This window comes from Chiloscyllium punctatum, chromosome 36 (assembly GCF_047496795.1).
Source record: "Chiloscyllium punctatum isolate Juve2018m chromosome 36, sChiPun1.3, whole genome shotgun sequence".
Taxonomy (NCBI): domain Eukaryota; kingdom Metazoa; phylum Chordata; class Chondrichthyes; order Orectolobiformes; family Hemiscylliidae; genus Chiloscyllium; species Chiloscyllium punctatum.
This window is the reverse complement of record NC_092774.1, coordinates 75,370,203-75,391,058: the sequence shown is the minus strand read 5'-3', so window position 1 is coordinate 75,391,058 and position 20,856 is coordinate 75,370,203. Positions and strand designations below refer to the sequence as shown.

General features: G+C 47.1%; 1 non-coding gene across 1 annotated transcript; it reads left to right on the top strand.

Annotated features, from left to right (window-relative positions):
• Nucleotides 1-11,452: 11,452 nt before the first annotated feature.
• Nucleotides 11,453-11,524, top strand: trnae-cuc (transfer RNA glutamic acid (anticodon CUC)). The gene has a single exon. It is a non-coding gene; the product is annotated as a tRNA-Glu (tRNA).
• The last annotated feature ends 9,332 nt before the right edge of the window (nucleotides 11,525-20,856 follow it).

Here is a 20,856-nt window from a genome sequence, read left to right as displayed (position 1 = left end):
CAGGCCATTCAGCCCATCTATTCACACTGGCCCTCTGAAGAGCATCCCACTCATACCCACCCCCTTACTCCGTATTTCCCATGGCCAATCCACACTAACCTGCAAATTCCCGGGCACTATGGGTAATATAGTACAGCCAATCCTCCCTAACCTACACCCTAATCTATAAATTATTTTAGTCCGCAAAGGTAAAAAGCACAAGGATTTAAAAAGTGACCCTAAAAAGCACAAGCGCCAGTCAAAGCAGATGGAAAGTGAGTGTATAATGTCACTATGACAGGACAGGCCCCACATTCCTTCCCCTCCGTCCCCCCCAACCTGCCTCACCTTTCACCTCCCGGGCCCAGTACCTTCCAGGTGGACCCAGAGTTGACACAGGGGCCGCCCCACGACCAGTAGAACTCCACCACCCAGGCGGACGACGGGTTCCCAAACAGGCCCTTAACCCCATCCGCCTCCAGAATGGTCACCGGCTCCTGCCTGCTGTCCAGCCAGGCGGTGTCACCGTGACACAGCAGCTGCGCCAGGAAGGCGGCGGTGCCCAGTGACGTGTGTCTGCCCTGGGCCGCACGGCGCCATTTTCCTAACGGCCGCCCCTTCCCCGCTCGAGCGACTTCTCCTCCCAACCGCCTTCACCCCCGCGTGACGTCAGCTCAGGGTGGATGGGCGGGGCCGGGAAGCCTCACCGTCACCAAGTAACAGCCACCTCGCGCTACAACTGCTCATTCACAAAAACAAACTCTCCTGTCTCGCTCTGCAGCTGCAGGGGGACACTGCCACGTTTCGAGGAGCCCTGTCTACATTGGGAAAGCTCACGGCTCAATTTAAAGAGATATTCCGACATATAACGATACATCATCATATCAAATTGGGGAAATCTGCATTTTAAAGGGACATGGACATTTTAACGGGCTATTTCAGCAAATAAAGAGATTTTAACAGACATGAGTATATTTCATAGGGATGTGGTTCGAAGAGATACTGCCCTATTTTTAATCCGAAATATCCCTTTAAGAGGCATAGTCATATCTAAAGGAGTAAATATACATTATCGAGGGGGAAGATTGCACTTCGTGGAACATAACACCTTTAAAGGGCTTAACTACATGTTTATGTACATTTATGGATATTTTTACGTTTGAAAAGATATATTGAAATCTAAAGAGACATGGTCATAATTGAAATTACATGGTAATATTTAGAAAGCATGACCAGATTGGACATAGTGCAGCCGCTTTTTAAAAAGGGGTTGGGCTAGGGGTGAGATGGTTCCATTTTTAAGAAAACAAGCAAGTTAATACGATTTGGAATGATCTTGAAGAGGTGATGGAGCCAGTAAAAGGCAACGATAATTGCAAAATTCTTGAAAAGGAAATGATTCCAGATATATAATTCAATACAGGTAAATAATTCAATAAAAGAGCCATTCCAAATTTGATCGACGAAACAACCTCCTTTTGAGAGATATAAATGGGATCATCAGTATTTAAGAAGAAATTCCAATTTTTGTTCTCCTCCCAAAGTTTCTGTCTTGTCAAGGTACAATTTAAGCCAGTACAATATGTTTTACCACAGTAGGCCTTGCTACTCAATCTCATCTTGTCCTCACCCAATATTCATATCTGCATTGTTAACAGTCAAGTTTCCAGGGGAAATAAGGCATGATGATGTGATGCTCACATTCCAGGAACAAATTGTGTTAGGGGATTCTGTAGTCAGAGGTACAGACAGACGTTTCTGTGGCCAGCAGAGAAAAAGCAGAATCGTGTGTTGTTTCCCTGGTGCCAGGATCAAGGAAGTCTCAGACAGGGTGCAGAATGTTCTCACGGGGAAGAGGGACCAGCAGGAGGTCATTGTCCACATTGGAACCAACGGCATTGGAAGGGAAAAGGTTGAGACTCTGAAGGGAGATTCCAGGGAGTTAGGCAGAACTTTAAAAAGGACGTCCTTAAGGGTAGTAATATCTGGATTACTACGAGCTAGTGATGGCAGGAATAGGAGGATAGAGCAGATGAATGCATGGCTGAGAAGCTGGTGTGTGGGAGAAGGATTGACATTTTTGGATCTTTGGGATCTCTTTTGGGGTAGAAGTGACCTGTAGAAGAAGGACGGATTGCACCTAAATTGGAAGGCAGCTAAAATACTGGCAGGGAAATTTGCTAGAACTGCTTGGGAGGATTTAAATTAATAAGGTGGGGAGGGTGGGACCAAGGGAAAAAAGTGAGGGAAGAGATCGCTCTGAGACGGGTACACCTGAGATGGAAAAGGATAGACCAGATCGAAAAGTTGAAGTTCTAAATTGGAGAAAGGAAAATTTTTAGGATATTAGGCAAGAACTTTCGAAAGCTGATTGGAGGCAGATGTTCGCAGGTAAAGGGAATGCTGGAAAATGGGAAGCCTTGAGAATTGAGATAACAAGAATCGAGAGAAAGTATATTCCTGTCAGGGTGAAAGGGAAGGCTGGTAGGAAAAAGGCAATGCTGGATGACTAAAGAAATTGAGGGTGTGGTTAAGAAAAAGAAGGAAGCATATGTCAGGTATAGACAGGATAGATCGAGTGAATCCTTAGAAGAGTGTCAAGGAAATAGGTGTATACTTAAGAGGGAAGTCAAGAGGGCAAAACGGGGGCATGAGGTAGCTTTGGCAAATAGAATTAAGGAGAATCCAAAGGGTTTTTAAAAATATATTCAGGACAAAAGGGTAACTAGGCAGAGAATAGGGCACCTCAAAAATCAGAAAGGCTGCCTTTGTGTGCAGCGACAGGAAGTGGGGGAGATACTAAATGAATATTTTGCATCAGTATTTACTGTGGAAAAGGATATGGAAGATATAGAGTGTAGGGAAATAGATGGTAACATCTTGCAAAATGTTCAGATTACAGAGGAAGAAGTGCTGAATGTCTTGAAACGGTTAAAGGTGGATAAATCCCCAGAACCTGATCAGGTGTACCCAAGAACTCTGTGGGACGCTAGAGAAGTGATTGCTGGGCCTCTTGCTGAGTTATTTGTATCATCAATAGTCACAGGTGAAGTGCTGGAAGACTGGGTGTTGGCAAACGAGGTGCCACTGTTTAAGAAGGACAATAAAGACAATCCAGGTAACTACAGACTGGTGAGCTTGACCACGGTGGTGGGCAAGTTGTTGGAGGGAATCCTGAGGGGCAGGATGTACATGTATTTGGAAAGGTAAGGGCTGATTAGAGATAGTCAACATGGCTTTGTGCGTAGGACTTCATGTCTCAGAAACTTGATTGAGTTTTTTGAAGAAGTAACAAAGAAGATTGATGAGGGCAGAGCAGTAGATGTGATCGATATGCCCTTCAGAAGGCGTTCGACAAGGTTCCCCATGGGAGACTGATTAGCAAGGTTAGATCTCAGGGAAAACTAGCCATTTGGATACAGAACTGGCTCAAAGGTAGAAGACAGAGGGTGGTGGTGGAGGGTTGTTTTTCAGACTGTAGGCCTGTGACCAGTGGAGTGCCACAAGGATCAGTGTTGGGCCCTCTACTTTTTGTCATTTACATGAATGATTTGGATGCGAGCATAAAAGGTACAGTTAGTAAGTTTGCAGATGACACCAAAATTGGAGGTGTAGTGGACAGCGAAGAGGGTTCCCTCAAATTACAACAGGATCTGGACCAGATGGGCCAAGGGGCTGAGAAGTGGCAGATGGAGTTTAATTCAGATAAATGTGAGGGGCTGCATTTTGGGAAAGCAAATCTTAGCAGGACTTATATAATTAATGGGAAGGTCCGAGGGAGTGTTGCTGAACAAAGAGACCTTGGACTGCAGGTTCATAGCTCCTTGAAAGTGGAGTCGCAGGTAGATAGGATAGTGGAGAATGCGTTTGGTATGCTTTCCTTTATTGGTCAGAGTATTAAGTACAGGAGTTGGGAAATCATGTTGCGGCTGTACAGGACATTGGTTCGGCCACTGTTGGACTATTGCGTGTAATTCTGGTCTCCTTTCTATCGGAAAGATGTTGTGAAACTTGAAAGAGTTCAGAAAAGATTTGCAAAGATTTTGCCAGGGTTGGAGGATCTGAGCTAGAGGGAGAGGCTGAACAGGCTGGGGCTGTTTTCCCTGGAGCGTCAGAGGCTGAGGGGTGAACATATAGAGGTTTACAGAATTATGAGGGGCATGGATATGATAAATAGGCAAAGGCTTTTCTCTCGGATCTGGGAGTCCAGAACTAGAGGGCATAGGTTTAGGGTGAGAGGGGAAAGATAGAAATGAGACCTAAGGAGCAACTGTTTCACGCAGAGGGTGGTACGTGTACGGAATGAGTTGCCAGAGGAAATGGTGGAGGCTGGTACAATTGCCACATTTAAGAGGCATTTGGATGGGTATATGAATAGGAAGGGTTTGGAGGGATATGGGCTGAGTGCTGGCAGGTGGGACTAGATTGGGTTGTGATATCTGGTCGGCATGGATGGGTTGGACCGAAGGGTCTGTTTCCATGCTGGACATCTCTATGACTCTATGATTTTGTCTGGCAGCTCAACTTTTATCCATCTATTCCCCAGGCTGGGGGAAGTCCAAAACTAGAGTTGTTTCGGCTGAGAGGGAAAAGGTTTAAAAGGACCGAACAAGGTAACTTTTTCACGCAGAGAGTGGCATCTGTTTGGAATGAGCTGCCAGCGGCAGTTGTCGAGGCTGGTAGAATTACAATCTTTAAAAGGCATCTGGATGGAGGTATGAATAGGAAGGGCTGAGAGAGATATGGGTCACATGCTGACAAATGGATCACTAGGTTAATTTAGGAAATTTTGTCGGCGTGGACCAAAAGGTTTGTTCCTGTTCTCTGCAAATCTATGACTGTATTTCTACATATTCTGAACCAATTTCACAAGACTAGGAACAGACCATTCCAAGATTACAGGCTGTCCTCAACTGTGGCCTAACTGCGCAAATTTCAATGCAAGTTTCAGAAAGATGTCTGCAGCTTTTTTTAAACAGTTAAATATGCTTTCAGACATTACTGATGTTTCTGAGTGCATGATCTTAGCTATTCTCAATGTTAAAGGTCAGCCATTTCTCACGTTTCCCTTCCCCACCCCCACCCCAGGTCGCCATCAACATCCATTCTCTCTCTATCATTAGAAGGGTTTGATACAGGGATCAAAGACGGCTCGAGGTACGAGAAAGGACGGGGGCAGGGTACTCAGAGTGAGATTGGACGGGGGTCGCAGAGACTGGGGGAAGACAAAGAGAGAAAATGGGAAGGAGAGCAGAGCATTGTTGGTAGAGAATACATGGGGGTACACAGGGTAGGAGCAGAGAGACAGAATGTGGTGAAGAGGATTGGGGAGGAGAGAGAGAATGCGGAGTTGTAGAGTGTGAAGTGAAAGAAATTGGTTGCAGAGTGTGGGGAGAGAGAATGGACGGGGCAGTGGGTGGAGAGAGGATGGACGGAGGCCTGTGGTGGGGAGAGAATGGACGGAGCAGTGGGTGGGGAGAGAATGGACGGGGGCAGTGGGTGGGAGAGAATTCATGGGGGCAGTGGGTGGGGAGAGAATTCGTGGGGGCATTGGGTGGGGAGAGAATGGACGGGGCAGTGGGTGGGGAGAGAATGGATGGGGCAGTAGGTGGGGAGAGAATGGATGGGGCCTTGGGTGCGGAGAGAATGGACGAGGGCAGTGGGTGGGGAGAGAATTCATGGGGTCAGTGGGTGGAGAGAGATTGGATGGGGAGCAGAGAATCAGGACAGAATGGACAGGGGCAGTGGGTGGGGAGAGAATGGACAGGGTCAATGGGTGGGGAGAGAATGGAAGGGGCAGTGGGTGGGGAGAGATTGGACGGGGAGCAGTGGGTGGGGAGAGAATGGACGGGGATCAATGAGTGGGAAGAGAATGGACGGGGACAGTGGCGGGGAGAGAAAGGTCGGGGATCAGTGAGTGGGGGAGAATGGACGGGGCAGTGGGTGGGGAGAGAATGGACGGGCGGCAGTGGGTGGGTACAGAATGGACGGGGCAAAGGTTAGGGTGAGAATGGACGGGGCAGAGGGAGGGGAGAGAATGGACGGGGAGCAGTGGGTGGGAGAGAATGGACGGGGGGTAGTGGGTCGGAAGAGAATGGACGGGGCACAGTGGGTGGGAGAGAATGGACGGGGAGCAGTGGGTGGGAGAGAATGGACGGGGAGCAGTAGATCGGGACAGAGTGGACAGTGGGCAGTGGGTGGGGAGAGAATGGACGGGGCAGTGGGTGGAGAGAGGATGGACGGGGAGCAGTGGATGGGGAGATAATGGACGGGGCAGTGGATGGGGAGATAATGGACGGGGCAGTGGATGGGGAGATAATGGTCAGGGCAGTGGGAGGGGCGAGAATGGACGGGCGGCAGTGGGTGGGGACAGAATGGACAGGGCAAAGGTTGGGTGAGAATGGACGGGGTAGAGGGTGGAGAAAGAGAGCAACAATGAATGGCGGGAGAAGGTGGGGGAGAGAAGGAATGGATGGGGGCAGCGTGTGGGAGGTGAGAGAAAATGAGTGTAAGGGAAGGGACTGGATTGGGGAAGGCAGAGGGTGGAGCGATAAAGGGAATGGATGGGGACAGAGGGTGGATGAGGGACTGGACAGAGGGCACAGGGTGCAGAGATAGAATGGACGGAGTGGGGAGAGTGGCATGTGTGGGAGAGAGAGAAGGGACTGGTAGGTAAGGGTAGAGAGAGAGAATGGACAGGGGATGCTATGGGTGGCGGTGAGGGAATGGACATGGGACGCTATGGGGATGATTGGATGGGGAGGTGAGAATGCATCCCACCCACTCCCAGCATCCCCTTCTCTGCACATGTGCAGTGCAGACTTTTCTGAATGACACGAGAGACGAGTCTGGAACACTGTGTGAGTGCAGTCACCCTCACATCCTGGAATCAGCAAACCACTGCCTTTCTGTTTTAAAAACTAAATAACGATGTGGGCGATATACTAAGGATGGCGAGATATGGCTGAGAAACTGAACAGAGGGTCAGCACTTTCAGGAGAGGGGAGCTGGGCAAAGGCAGGAGGATGGAAGGATGAATTTGGGTTGGAATACATTGAAAGATTTAGGAATTGAGAGACAGAGATTTCGGGTAGAAGAAAGAGAAGGCTGTTCTGTGCAAACCAAAATTCTCTCATCCTATTTTCTGCCTTGCACTGATAGCAGTGATCTGTTTTCTCAAGTTATTAGCAGAGGAGGATTTGCTTTTCAGGCATGGACAAGAAATTTAGTCAGGGCCTGAATATCAGCAGTGTTTGAATCCAGGAGGGGTAATGTTTGTCTGCAGGAAATTAATTCAAATATCAACATGCATTGAGAATCCCCGTGAATACACGCAGCCTGCGTGGGAGTACTCAAGGGTTCTAATTGCGGAGAGAACTTCAATTTTTCAGCGAAATGCGGACCAGTGTTCTCGCTATAGACGAGCCCTTCATTGGATCGTTGAATCTGCCGAGTAACAACGACCCCTGCCCCGTGGAAACTCTATGGAAGCAAATTGAATTCCTCAAACTGATTGGAGTGTCACCAGGATTGGGGAGAAGCCAATTTATTGCCGAGAGCTGGAGAGGGGATTCCTCGCAGCGCCAGGGACCTGGGTTCAATCCCACCCTCACAGTGACTGTGTGGATTTTGCACTTTCCTACCCCTCCCCCAACCCCTGTCCGCGTCGGTTTCCTCTGGGTGCTCGGGTTTTCTCCCATGTTCCAAAGTTGTGCAGGCTAGAGTGGATTGGACGTTCTAAATTCAGGGATTAGCTGTGGGGTTATCGGGTGGGTCGGGGGGGTGGGGGTATGTTCTTCGGAGGGTCAGTGTGGACTTGGTGGGCCAAACGGCCTGTTTCCACAATGAATCCCCCAACGTGTCTGCAGCCTGGCTTCCAGTTCCATCTCTCTGTGCCGAAGGTCCTCCAGTATGTGTATTCCTTCGTTTCCAGCACCCAGAACGTCCCACCTTCTGCAAATCGAAAAACAAGTCCCACCCTGCCCTCTCCAATGTGTGTTGTGTAACTGCTTAATCATTTTTAGTGGCCCAGCAAAGGCTGATATCCAAGTTCGGAAACCAGGAGGATGGCCTCAATCGCGACCATGGGTTCATGTCACATGACAGGTAACCCCACTTCACTGTTACGCTCTCTCTGTCTCACTCTCACACACGCACATATTCACACGCTCGTGCAGAGCCTTTCCGACAGACATGCTCTCTCTCAGACACACACTAATACGCCCCCCACACTCACACCCACGCATACATCTTCGCACATGATTACACTCCATCACACACACACTTTACCCAGCCTGCACGCGCACATACACACTGTCTCTCTCATTCATGCACTCACACATTTGGGGTGAATTTGCATTTGCAGGATTATATTTTTGGAAATACAACCAGTCTGACTCAAGATTGGGATACAGACAGACTCTCACCTCACAGCTTTCATGCGTTGTTTGATGTGAGGTGTTACCTCCTTTTATAAAACATCAAGTTTCCTGGAGAACGTGACTTAAAAGAAGTTCTGGAATGTACAAATTAGTGAACCGAAATCTGCAGCCCATTTTAAAAGATGAAAGATTTAACAGTAATCTCGGTTTCTTCAATATGTCACTTATGTTGCATGACATTCTAATGTTTTTGCGATATATTCTGTGTCTTGTGATTCTACACCACAGCTACCTGAAGAAGGAGCAGCACTTCGAAACCTAGTGTTTCCAAATAAACCTGTTAGAATATACCCTGGTGTTTGTGAGATTTTAAAACTTTGTTTCCAGTGAATACAGCCCACACCTCCCACTGTTGCCAGTAAACTTTGCAATTTCAATGAAACAATGAACCAGAAGTCCTGAAAAAATATACAGTTTGGAAAAATATTAGCTACTCATTCACTGGTCCTTCTGAGACATGACATTCGTGCTGGAGGCTGAAAGAAATGAGCAGCTTTAAAACAAAAACCTGTTGGACCTCACAGAGTCTAAGCCGGGCGGTAAGTTCAGGTAACCTTTACTCCGACCCTATTTTGTTACAGCTTCAGATTTCCCCAGGAAAAAGGCATACAAAAAGTAGTTTTTAAAGAAAACACCTCCAGGTCAAAGTGCACCCAGTCCCCCCACCCCACTTTCTTTGTTGGTCAGCTGAGTTGTCCGTTTGTAACTGGATCCCTGGTACAGCCGGGTAAAACATGCAGCTGGGATGACTGAGTGAACCCTTTCCCGCAACGGCAGTTTCCTTCACTAAAAAGGACATGAGTGAATCAGATGGTGTTTTTCCCCCTAAAAGTGGTTTCATCCTGAGATTCTGAAGTCCAGATGACTGACCGAACTCCAATTCTGCAATCTACCGCAGTGGGATTCGAAACTGGGACGCCCCAGTGCTGGGTTGATCGGAGCACTTGGCCATCGCTCCTTTCATCTCCTTGCACTGGCACGTGAACTCGATGGCGCCGCCCCAGGTGGGAGGAGCAGATGAAGCCATTTTGGAACTGACAGCAGGTGAAAGGCCTCTCTCCAGTGTGGACCCACTGGTGGGAGGGTAGTGCAGCTGACTGAGTGAACTCTCCCCAGCACATGGGGCACGTGAATGGCTTCTCTCTGACTGAACCCCTTCCTGCACACTGAGCAGGTGAACGTCCTCACCCCATTCTGAATCCGTCTGTGGGTTTCCAGCACTGATGGGGAAGGGAATCCTTTCCCACAGTCCCCACATTTCCACGGTTTCCCCATTGGGTGGAGCTTTCCTTGTGTTGCTCTGGGTTTGAAATTACAAACAGAGCGGGGACATTGTCTTTCCCACTGCGAGGGGTGTGATTTTAATTCCCCAATCTGAGTAAATGGTTTAAAGCACTGTTCACAGTCAGCGCACTGAATCTCTCTCACTCGGTATCTCAGTATTCTCCCTGCCACACCAGTGTCCAAAGTCTCTCAAGCAGACAAAAGCAAACATTTCTTCAGGACCATGGGGGCAATGGATGACGTATCTGACTCCACCTACTTGTTTCAACTGCAGCTCACAGCTTCTTCACACATCCCAATTAAGCTTTCTCATTGTCATGAAACCGGCGTATGTGTACAATTCCTAATCTGCAGGAATGAGAATATTTTCACTGTCTCGCGTCAGTAAATGTCCCTGAGAACATCAGAGTCCCGTCACAGCGCTGTCAGAGGAGGGGAAGCTGAAAGAGACCCACATGCTGCTCATGGGCACATTTCACTTTCCCCAACTCACCGCCCCAACCACTGCGGCTCTTGGGAGTGGAAAGGGAACAAACACCAAAACCCAGTCTCAGCTTTGTAAATCTTCAGGAAATAAGAAAACTGTACATCCTTTCGGATCTTCCATCGTGGGCTGACAGCGTTGATTTTAAATGGCTGTCCAGTCAGTGTCGATTCGTTTTGGCTGAAAAAATCTTCCTTATCTCATCCCAGCATTTCTTGCCACAGAGAACTGTGCGGCAGATTTCATGTATATATTTCCTTGTATAGTATTTTGTAAATTACATTCGTTTTCTGGTTGTTTGTATCGGGTATTTCAGGTTCATGAGCCGCTGTTTAAGTTGTGTTGGTAGGTTTGTGGGCTACCATGATGCTGAGAGGATTGAGTTTTCCGGACATAATTTCCCAGATGTCTTTATTGTAAAGTAATGTGGCTAGGGTTTCACCAGACGTTGTGTCTACTTGTGTCAGTTTGTTGATGTGAAATTGGCACACTGAGTTTATTGGGTCGGCAAAAATGAGGACTGCAGATGCTGGAAACCAGAGCTTCGATCAGAGTGGTGCTAGAAAAGCACAGCAGGTCAGAAAGCATCCGAGGAGCAGGAAAATCGACGTTCCGGGCAAAAGCCCTTCATCAGGAATAGAGGCAGGATCCCACCAGGGTGGAGAGATAAATTGGGGCTGGGGTGTGCTGGGCCAAAGGTAGCAAAAAGTACAATAGATGAATGGGGGTGGGGATGGAGGTGACAGATCAGAGAGGAGGGTGGAGCGGATAGGTGGGGAGGGAGATTGGCAGGTAGGACAGATCATGAGGACAGCGCTGAGCTGGAAGGCTACAATTGAGGTAAGGTGGGGGAAGGGAAATGAGGAAAGTGATGAAGTCCACATTGATGGCCTGGGGTTGAATTTACCCCAAGCGGGAGATTAGACGTTCATCCTCCAGGCATCGGGTGGGGAGGGAGCGGCGATGGAGGAGGCCCAGGACCTGCATGTCCTCGGCAGAGTGGGAGGGGGTTTGAAATGTTGGGCCATAGGGCGATGGGGTTGATTGGTGCGGGTGTCCTGAAGATGTTCCCTCAAGCGCTGTGACTTGACTCTGCGAGGAGTCTCCAGTCTCCCCAATGTAGAGGAGACTGCATCAGGTGCAATGGATACAAGAAATGACATTGTTGGATACACAGGTGAAAGCCTTCGAACGACCACGGCCCGGATTCGATTTCCGGGCAGGGAAGTAATTTTCAGTAGAGCTATCAGGCTGTGTTTGCAACTCCCTGGTGGTCTAGTGGTTAGGATTCGGCGCTCTCACCGCCGCGGCCCGGGTTCGATTCCTGGTCAGGGAAACTGTTTTCAGGGGGGTTTTCGGCTCCCCGTTCTTCGTAATTGCTCTATACAGTTATTTATTGATCTTCGTAGTTCCTGGGTGCTGCAGTGTGTCGTGGCTCGTTGAAATAGTGTCCTTATTCTGATATGTTTGTATGTGTCGGGGTGATTGCTTCTGTGGTTAAGTTCTTGGTTCGCGTGCATTGTTTTCCGTTAGACGCTGTTTTGAATTTACCATTGACTGTTCGCTCTCCTGTGACATCTAGAAATGTCACTTTGTTGTTGTTCTCCTCTTTTGTGAATTTTATGCCAGTAAGGATATTGTTGATGGTGTTGTAGATTTCCTCTAATTTGTTTCAGTTTTTGATGACAAAAGTGTCATCGCTGTAGCGGACCCAAAGTTTGGGTTGGATCGTTGGAAGGGCTGTCTGTTCGAGTCTCTGCATTATTGCTTCTGCTAGGAATCCTGATGCTGGAGGTTTCGTGCGTATTTCGTTGATTTGTTTGTAGGGCTTGTTACTGAATATGAAGTGGATGGAAAGGCACAGCTCCACGAGCTTGACAGTGCTATCTTTGCTGATGAAGTTGATGCTGTGTTTGTGTCTTTGGTTCTTCGAGTAGTGTCTTCAGTTTTCTTTGGCCACGTTGATTTAATGGATGTGAACAGGGCTGTTATGTCAAAGGACAACATTAATCCATCCTTTTCTATCTCAGTGTCTTTGGCGTTTAGGAATTCTTGGATGGAGTAAATGGAGTGGAGTGAATCTTCGACGAGCTGTTTTAGCCTTCAGTAGAAGCCTTTGACCAGTGTGTATATTGGTGTTCCAAGTCGTGAGACTATGGTCTTAGGGGGGCTCCTCGTTTGACGGGGAGGAGAACAACATCAAAGTGCCATTCCTTGATGTCACAGTAGAGCGAACAGTCAATGCGGAACTTCAAACTGGCATCTACAGAAAAACAACAGACCCAAACCAAGTACTTAACTGCAGAAGCAATCATCCCAACACCCACAATCGAAGCTGCATCAGGACATTATTTCAACGAGCCACTACACACTGCAGCACAGAGAAACTACGAAGAGCACAAGAGAAATACGTATATAGTGTATTTAAGGAGAACGGGTCCCCAATAAACCCTCTCTGCCGATTTCTCATTGATGCTTCCAAGGTGACTCTCAAAAATTCGGTTTATCCCTCCATTTTTTCCTGTTTGTTTTTTGTGGGTTTTGAAAGCTTTCGCAATCCTCTGACTGAGTATTGGGGTTGGAAGGTTGTGTTGTGGTTGTACAGGACACTTTTTAGACCACATTTGAAATATTGTGCACAATTCTAGTCTCCCTCCTATCAAACGGATATTGTGAAATTTGAAAGGGTTCTGAAGCACCAATGGGTCCACAGAGATGAAGAGGCCATTCTGCTGCCCTGAGTGTGGGAAGGCCTTTAGTGATTCCTCTGCCCTGCTGACACACCAGTTGGTCCACACCGGGGTAGGATGTTCTCCAGCCCCAAGTGCGAGATGGCCTTCAGCAGTTCTTCCCACCTGCAGAGACACCAGTGGGTCCACACTGAGGAGAAGCGATTCTTCTGCCCCGACTGCAGGAAGGGCTTTGCACTTTCCTCCGACCTGCTTCCCCATTGGTGGGTCCACATGGGGGAGAGGCCGTTCAGTTGCCTAAGTGCAGGAAGTCCTTCATCAATTCCTCAGCCCTGCTGATGCACCAGTCCGTCCAAACCGGGGAGGTGCCATTCTCCTGCCCGAGTGTGGGAAGGGCTTTACCCGCTCCTCCACACTGCTGAAGCACCAGCTAGTCCACACGGGGGGATGGGGGGGTGGAGAGGGGAGGCCTTTCTGCTGCCCTGAGTGCGGGAAATCCTTCAGCAATTCCTCCGCCCTGCTGAAGCACCAGTGTGTCCACACGGGGGAGAGGCCCTTCAGCTGGCCCGAGTGTGGGAAGAGGTTCATGTTTTCCTGCAACTTGCGGAAGCATCAGCGGGGGCACCAGCGCTCCCAGCAATCAAATCCCACCGGTAACGCTGCCTTTTGTCACCCCCCAGGACTGAACCTCCTGCCAGTTCTGACAGTGGGTGCACTGGGAGAGTAGGTAGGCTGTTTTAGTCTTCTGCTGGACTGCAATTGCCTGCCCCACCCCCCACAACTACAACCCCATGGTGGCTCAGGGTTAGCACTGCTGCCTCATGGCACCAGGAACCCAGGAATACTTCCACCCTTCGGGGTCTGTGTGCAATTTATGGAGGGTAGGAAAATGGATCAGAGTGGGTTACTCTTCGGAGAATCTGTGCAGTTGTGTTGGGCTGAAGGACCTGTTTCCACACTGTCGGAGTTCAACCAACATATGAGCTTTGCTTTCATTGGAAACTGCTGCTCATTGAGCCAGGGACTGCACATTTCCAAATGAAATGATCCAGAGAAACGTAAGACCATAAGACCATCGGAGCAGAAGTTAGGCCATTCGGCCCATCGAGTCTACTCAGCAATCCGTTAGTGACAAAAGTAGTGCAGATGAGATTAGCTACAGTGTGGAAACAGGCCATTTGTCCCAACAAGTCCACATCGACCCTCCGAAGAGTAACCCATCCAGACCCATTTCCCTCTGACTAATGTACCTAACTCTATGGACAGTTAAGCAGGACCAATCCACATGACCTGAACATCTTTGGACTATGGAAGAAAACAGGACCACCCAGAGAAAACCCACGCAGACACTGGGAGAATATGAAAATTCCTCACAGACAGCCACCCAAGGCTGGAATCAAACCTGGGTCCCCGTCACGGTGAGCCTGCAGTGGTAAACACTGAGCCACTACATATTGCAACCCGAAGTAGGCAAGCAGGAGGTTGGGAGAATGCAGCAAGCCAGGCAGCACCAGGATGTGGAGTAGTCAGCGGTTTGGGTATTAACCCTTCTTCATGATTGAAACGTTGACTTCTCTGTGAGAAACGATTTACGGGAATGTTGCTGGGGGTTGGAGGGTTTGAGCTACAGGGAGAGGCTGAATAGGCTGGGACTGTTTTCACTGGACCATCAGAGGCAGAGGAGTGACCTAATAGAGGTTACAAAATCATGAGGGGCATGGACAGGTTAATAGACAAGCTATTTTCCTTGGGATGGGGGAGTCCAGAACGAGAGGGCATGGGTGTAGGGTGAGATGCGAAATATATTAAAGGGACAACTTCACAGGATTTGGGTCAGGTGTTGTCAAATGGGACTAGATTAATTTAGGATATCAGGTCAGCATGGACAAGTTGGACCGAAGGGTCTGTTTCCATGCTGTATGTGTCTCTGACTACGAGTCCTGATCTAAGTTTAAAATAGAGTCCAAGTAACTTTGAATAGTTCAATCTTGTTGAGCTCACCTCCTGAAAAGTTTCAGATGAATCCCTCTGAGAGATACTGTTTAAACATGCTGAGTTGGACAAAGTATTCCATCAAGTTCAACACAAACCCAGAGTTGAAGAAGTCAGAACACCAAGGGGACCAAAACTGATCACAATATTCCAGGTGCAGCATCATCAACGTCCTGTATAACTACAACATAACTATATCTATACTCAATTCCCGAACTGATGAAGGTTAGTGTACCTAAACCTTTCTACATTGCATTGTGTATCGATGTAATCAGAGATACAGGACCTACTTTAAACTGAACCACAATCCTGCTTCTGGGAGCACAGTGACTGACAGGGAAGGCAAAAGGGAGATTGACCTTTAAATTGAGTATAAAAGTAGGGAGGTGAAAGTGGAGGTTTTGATTGAAAGTGCAGTGAAGATTCAACCAGCTGACAGTGGATCTGAATCACATGTAGATCAGACCAGGTTCGGACAGCACGAAACCAGATAAGTTTTTACAACAAACCACAACGAGGTCATCATTAGACTCTTAATTCCGGATTTATATTGAATTCAGATTCCACCATCTGCCGTGGCAGGTTTTGAACACAAGTCCCTAGAACATTACCTGGGTGAATAGTCTGGTGACAATAAAGTCGGCCATCGCCTCCCCTGAACACATTGGCTTATTGTGTTCAGAGGTAACAAAGGAACAAGAGGTTTTAGCAACTGTTAAGTTGTTGATGTTACACAAGGGAACATCAGCACTCTCAGTAATGGCACATACTGAAGTCAGTGTCCTGGATCAGAGGTAAGGGCTCGGGAACCATAAGAAATAGGAACAGGAATATGCCATTCAGCCCGTTGAGCCTGCTTCTCCATTCAGTAGGATTCTGGGTGATCTGGCATTCCCCACAGTCACTTTCCAGCCCTTTTCCTGCAACTGTTCATCCCCTGACTCTTCACAAATCTATCCATCCTAGTTTTAAAGTGACATAAAGGCTGTCAACAGAGTTACTGGGGTTGGGGTGGGGGGGTGGGGGGCGGGTACGGGGGCTCAGGTCGAACTTGGGGACTAAAACAATGGCTTCACACTTCACAACATTTAACTAAGGGAATGTTTATGGTTATCCAATGCTGGAAATTGGGCAGGCATTCAGGTAAAATTATTGGTAAATTATGAATGACAGAGGAGTCGGGAGAGAAGTGGTGTTCAGGTACAGTTGGATATCATTAGTATAGATGCCAACACCAGCAGCTACGGTAAAACAAATCAGAACGGAAGACGCTAAAATCATACCCTCCCAGAGGATAGAGTGATGCTAGAGAGGGTCAGTACTGTCATTAACTCTGATCAAGGCTGTCCGCAGGTCGACGAGGGAATGTTCATTCCTGTCACCGTGACAAAGGATGTCAAATATCACCTTGATAAGAACTGTTTCAGGGGTGGAAACCAGACTCGAGGGCTTTAAACACAGAATTCTGGAAAAGATGGGAATGGCTAATTCAACAATGTTACATCCAAACTAACACTTCTTTTCGTGCGATAATAATAGAAGTGTTTTGGTTTTATGTTTGAAGATTCTCAGCAACACTGAGTAAGAAGCAACAAAATTAACACACGAAATACTGCAATTGCTACAATGTGCCTGCTCCCAATAGGGGGCCATCGGTGTGAAATTAACTGTCTACAACGGGCAATATTGGAAAGGAATTACCCAGTCATAGCTATCAGAGGGGAGACACAGACTGATTGATACAAACATATAAGGGGCGGGAGTAGGCCAATCGGCACTTTGAGCTTGCTGCAACATTCAATAAGATCATGGCTGATCTGAATTCAACCTCAACTCTACATTCCAACACATCCCCGACAATCTTTCATCCACTTGGTTATCAAGAACCTATCTACCTCTGCCTTAAAGATTTTGAATCCACTGCCTTTTGAAGAAGACACACAACCCTCAGAAAGAAAAGAAATCATACTCATTTTTGTCTTCTACATTTAAAATATGACCCTGTACTTTCAGATATTAAGATAGGGACACAAGCTGCATTCAAATAATACCTGTGGTACAGTTAACTATCTCAAAGTGCTTCACATGAACATTATGAGAATTCCTTTAAAAATCACAAGACCGGAGCACAGATGAGACAGGTGACAAAATACTTGGTGAAAGGGACAAGTTTAGGGCAATCTTTTAAACAGGTTCAATTTCCCAAACCTCAGAAGACAAAGACGTGAACAACAAACACAAAATAGCAACGAATGGGAAACAACAGTGTAGTCATAACGTCACAGGATGAGTAATCCAGGGAACATGAGTTCAAATCCCACCACAGCAAGAGGTGAGATGAGAATAATTCAAATCACCAATGGGGAACACAAAGTAAGTCTCAGTATGGTATCGATGACACTGACGTCAATTGTCCTAAAAACCCATGTTCACCAATGTCCTTTCAAGAGGGAAACTGCCATCCCTGCATGGTCTGACTTACATGTGACTCCAGACCGACAGCAATGTGGTTGACTCTTAAACTGCCCTCTGAATTGGCACAAGCAAGACACCTTGCACTTAGGGATGGATAACAAATATCAACCGTGTGAAAGTGTCATAACAGAAATTGCTGGAGAAACTCAGCCAGTCTGGCAACACTGGTGGAGAGACAGAGAAAGAAACAAAGACAATATCCTGGCTTGAGTCCAGAACAGTTATGAAGAAGGGTCACAGCACTTGAAATGCTAACTCTGCTTCTCTCTCCACATGTGCTGCCAGTCCTATTGAGTTTCTCCAGCATTTAACGCATTTTTGTGTTTCAGATCTCCATCATCTGCAGTTCTTCATTACACTGACTTAGGGAAGCTCAAATCCCATAAAAGGGTCGAGCAGAAGGGCTGGAATTACTCAGCAAGTCTGGCACCAGTTATGGAGATAAAAACAGTTCGTACTTCGGGTCATTGAATGATCTTACATCAGGGACAAACTTTTGGGGAAGCTGCAAGAGTAAAAGGCACTGGTGTAACCTCAACATCTGGGAGAACTCTCTCAGCCATGGAGGTCAGGCTGACTCAGCATTCTGTTCCTGCTCATTACCTGTTAAATTCTCCATTTGTTTTTCTTGTTATATTTCTACATGGTTGACACATTCCTATGCTTTAAAATGAAATTACAAACAGACAAGAATTTTCCATGTAAGTAATTATACATTAGAGGGTTTGGAACGTGAATGTAAACTTTTAAACAGAAAGTATTTATTCATGCATGGGGTGTGGGCATCGCTGGCAATGCCAGCATTTATACCCATCCTTAACCACCCTGTGGTTGGTTGGAAAAGTGCATGAAGGTGTCTGAGATTGTCTTGATCAGCACAGCAATCTCAAAGATGGGTGTGCTCAGGTACAAGTACCCTCCACTCCCACAGCCAAGTCTGCATTCACTTCAATTATAGATGCCATCTAAACCTCCCAGGACAAGGACAACATGGGATGACAATCAGAATAAAGCTTCCTCTACTCTTGAATTTCAAGTGAAGCTACCTCAACACTGTCCCCAACAAACACTGCCAAGACAGACACAGCATTGGGTTAGATACAGAGTATAACTTCCTCTACACTTCCCCATTCATTCAGTCCCAGGACAATGACAGCAGAGGGTTAAATAAACAGTAGAGCTTCTTCCATTCTGACTGACACTTAGTACGTCCGACACTAACCCTCAAGGAAAATTCAGAACTGAAGTATTATCTGGTACTGAATTCACACATCCTAATGGGAATGACAGCAACAGAAAATCATGTAGTGAAACACAGATAAAACACACACAATGTACAACAAAACTAGACTGTTATTTGGATCAAAGACATAGTCCCTGCAGTGATCCGAATGTGAGCTGAACAAATTTCACACTTGAACAATATTCTCTGGGAATGCAATGTCCACCTCACTGCTGTCTATTCAGTTCCTCTGCTCTCGTTCAGGGCTGAGTTGCGGCTGACCATATTGTGGCGTGGAGGTCAAGAGGTTGGACAGTTAAGGTCAACTTGGATTGAGGGCATCCTTTGTCATGCCAGTGAGGTCGAGGGTCGCTCATTTATTCAACTTATAATCGGGGACAAGGGGATGTCAGGCTGGGCTTGTATCAGTTTGAGTTTAGAAGAAACAGATGATCCGATGGAGCTGTATAACATCTGGAGAGGACTTAATGCAAATGTAATGTCAACTCAATTCTAGCCAGAGACTAGTCTCTCATTTAAGATGGGAGAGTTTTGTTTTTCTCTCAAGTGTTCCCGAGTCTTTGAAATTCACTTGTTTAGAGAGCAGCATGTGGTGGTGGCACGGTGGTTAGCACTGCTGCCTCACGGCATCAGTGACCTGGATTTGATCCCACCCTCGGGCAGACTGTCTGTGTGGAGTTTGCACATTCTCCACTTGTGTCTGCGTTGGCTTCCTGTGGTGCTCTGGCCTCCTCCCACGGTCCAAAGGACATGCAGTTGATGGTAGACTGACCATGGGAGATGCAGGGTTACAGGGATAGGGTAACGAACTGGGTCTGGGTGGGACGGTCAGTCAATGTTGACTCGATGGGCTGAATGGCCTACTTGCACGCAATTGGCCTATAATAATCAATACTATGCACTTGCTTTATGGTTATCGACATCAAATTACATGAGTGGTTTTGGTTATTTCATCTCTTATTATCGTATTCAACCAACTACAGCATCTAGAAACTTGCTTAATTACAATATCCAATATCTGCCGAGTACTGTTTCTTTTTGTCACGACCATTATCTTGAACTCTGACGTGTGACCTCCTTATTGCTGTCAAAGTTCTTTATTTGTCTATACATTGTCATGTTTTTACTTTGTCGAATGTCTTCCTGACATTTGGAGTTAAGACCCTATATTCTGCCCTCGTCAGCATTTTCCCTTACAATTCTCTACTAAGGATTTCACGAAAAACCTCAGAGTGTGGTGAGACTGCAGAACTCACTACCATAGTGAATACTTGGTTTGGAAGACACGACAACTAAGGGTAAGCAACCCAATACAAATGACTGTCACTGACACCAGATTCACAACACAGTGAAATTTAAACATGCAATATCCCTCAATTTCTCAACTGTCCCAAACCAGACTTGGTGAAGAACAGATCTTGCACATCAACATTATAATTTAAACAAAAACGAACAATTATAAATACGGCAAATTTTCTAGGGCAAAGTTAAAGAAGATAATTTAATTAATAGCAATGATTTAAACCCTTTGATCAAGTCCCCCACCATCTCAGAGACAGAGACTTCAGCGCCAAATTTTAAAAAAAAAATTTTTTAAACATACCAATTCAAGCAAACAGTTTCCAACATAGGATTGCCAAGCCTTTGTGCAATCTTTGGACTATTACTGTTTCACAGACACGTAACTGTAAATCTAATTTAAAAGTCACTGCTGAATGTGAATAGACACCCCAGTATTCAGCTGTTTCTTACAGGCTGGGACTCATTCACAGAAAGAGACAACAATTCTTTAACAGGACAGTAGAATCTGGAGAGAACAGCTCCTGGTCTCAACGAGCAGCAGTGCCCAATGGAAGCAAAGTTGCAGGGGTGGGGGAGCACGACGGCATAAAACAATAAAAACCGACCGACTCTCCCACTATAAGCACTGTCAGAATGCGCAGGTGTTCAGTCCTCTCAGTGACCCACAGCAGCTTCACCAGCAGAATCAGATTGTTGGGAGCACAGGTGTGCCCGCTGGTGCTTCTGCAAGGTGCAGAATGATGAGAACCTCCGCTTCCACTCGGGGCAGGTGAACGGCCTCTCCCCGGTATGGCCCCACCTGTGCCTCAGCAGGTGGGAGGAATTGCTGAAGGCCTTCCCGCACTCTGGACAGGTGAAAGGCCTCTCCCCCGTATGGACCCGAAGGTGGGATACCTGGGTAAAGCCCTTCCCACACTTCAGGCAGGAGAACGGGCTCTCCCCGGTCTGGACCCGCTGGTGCCTCAG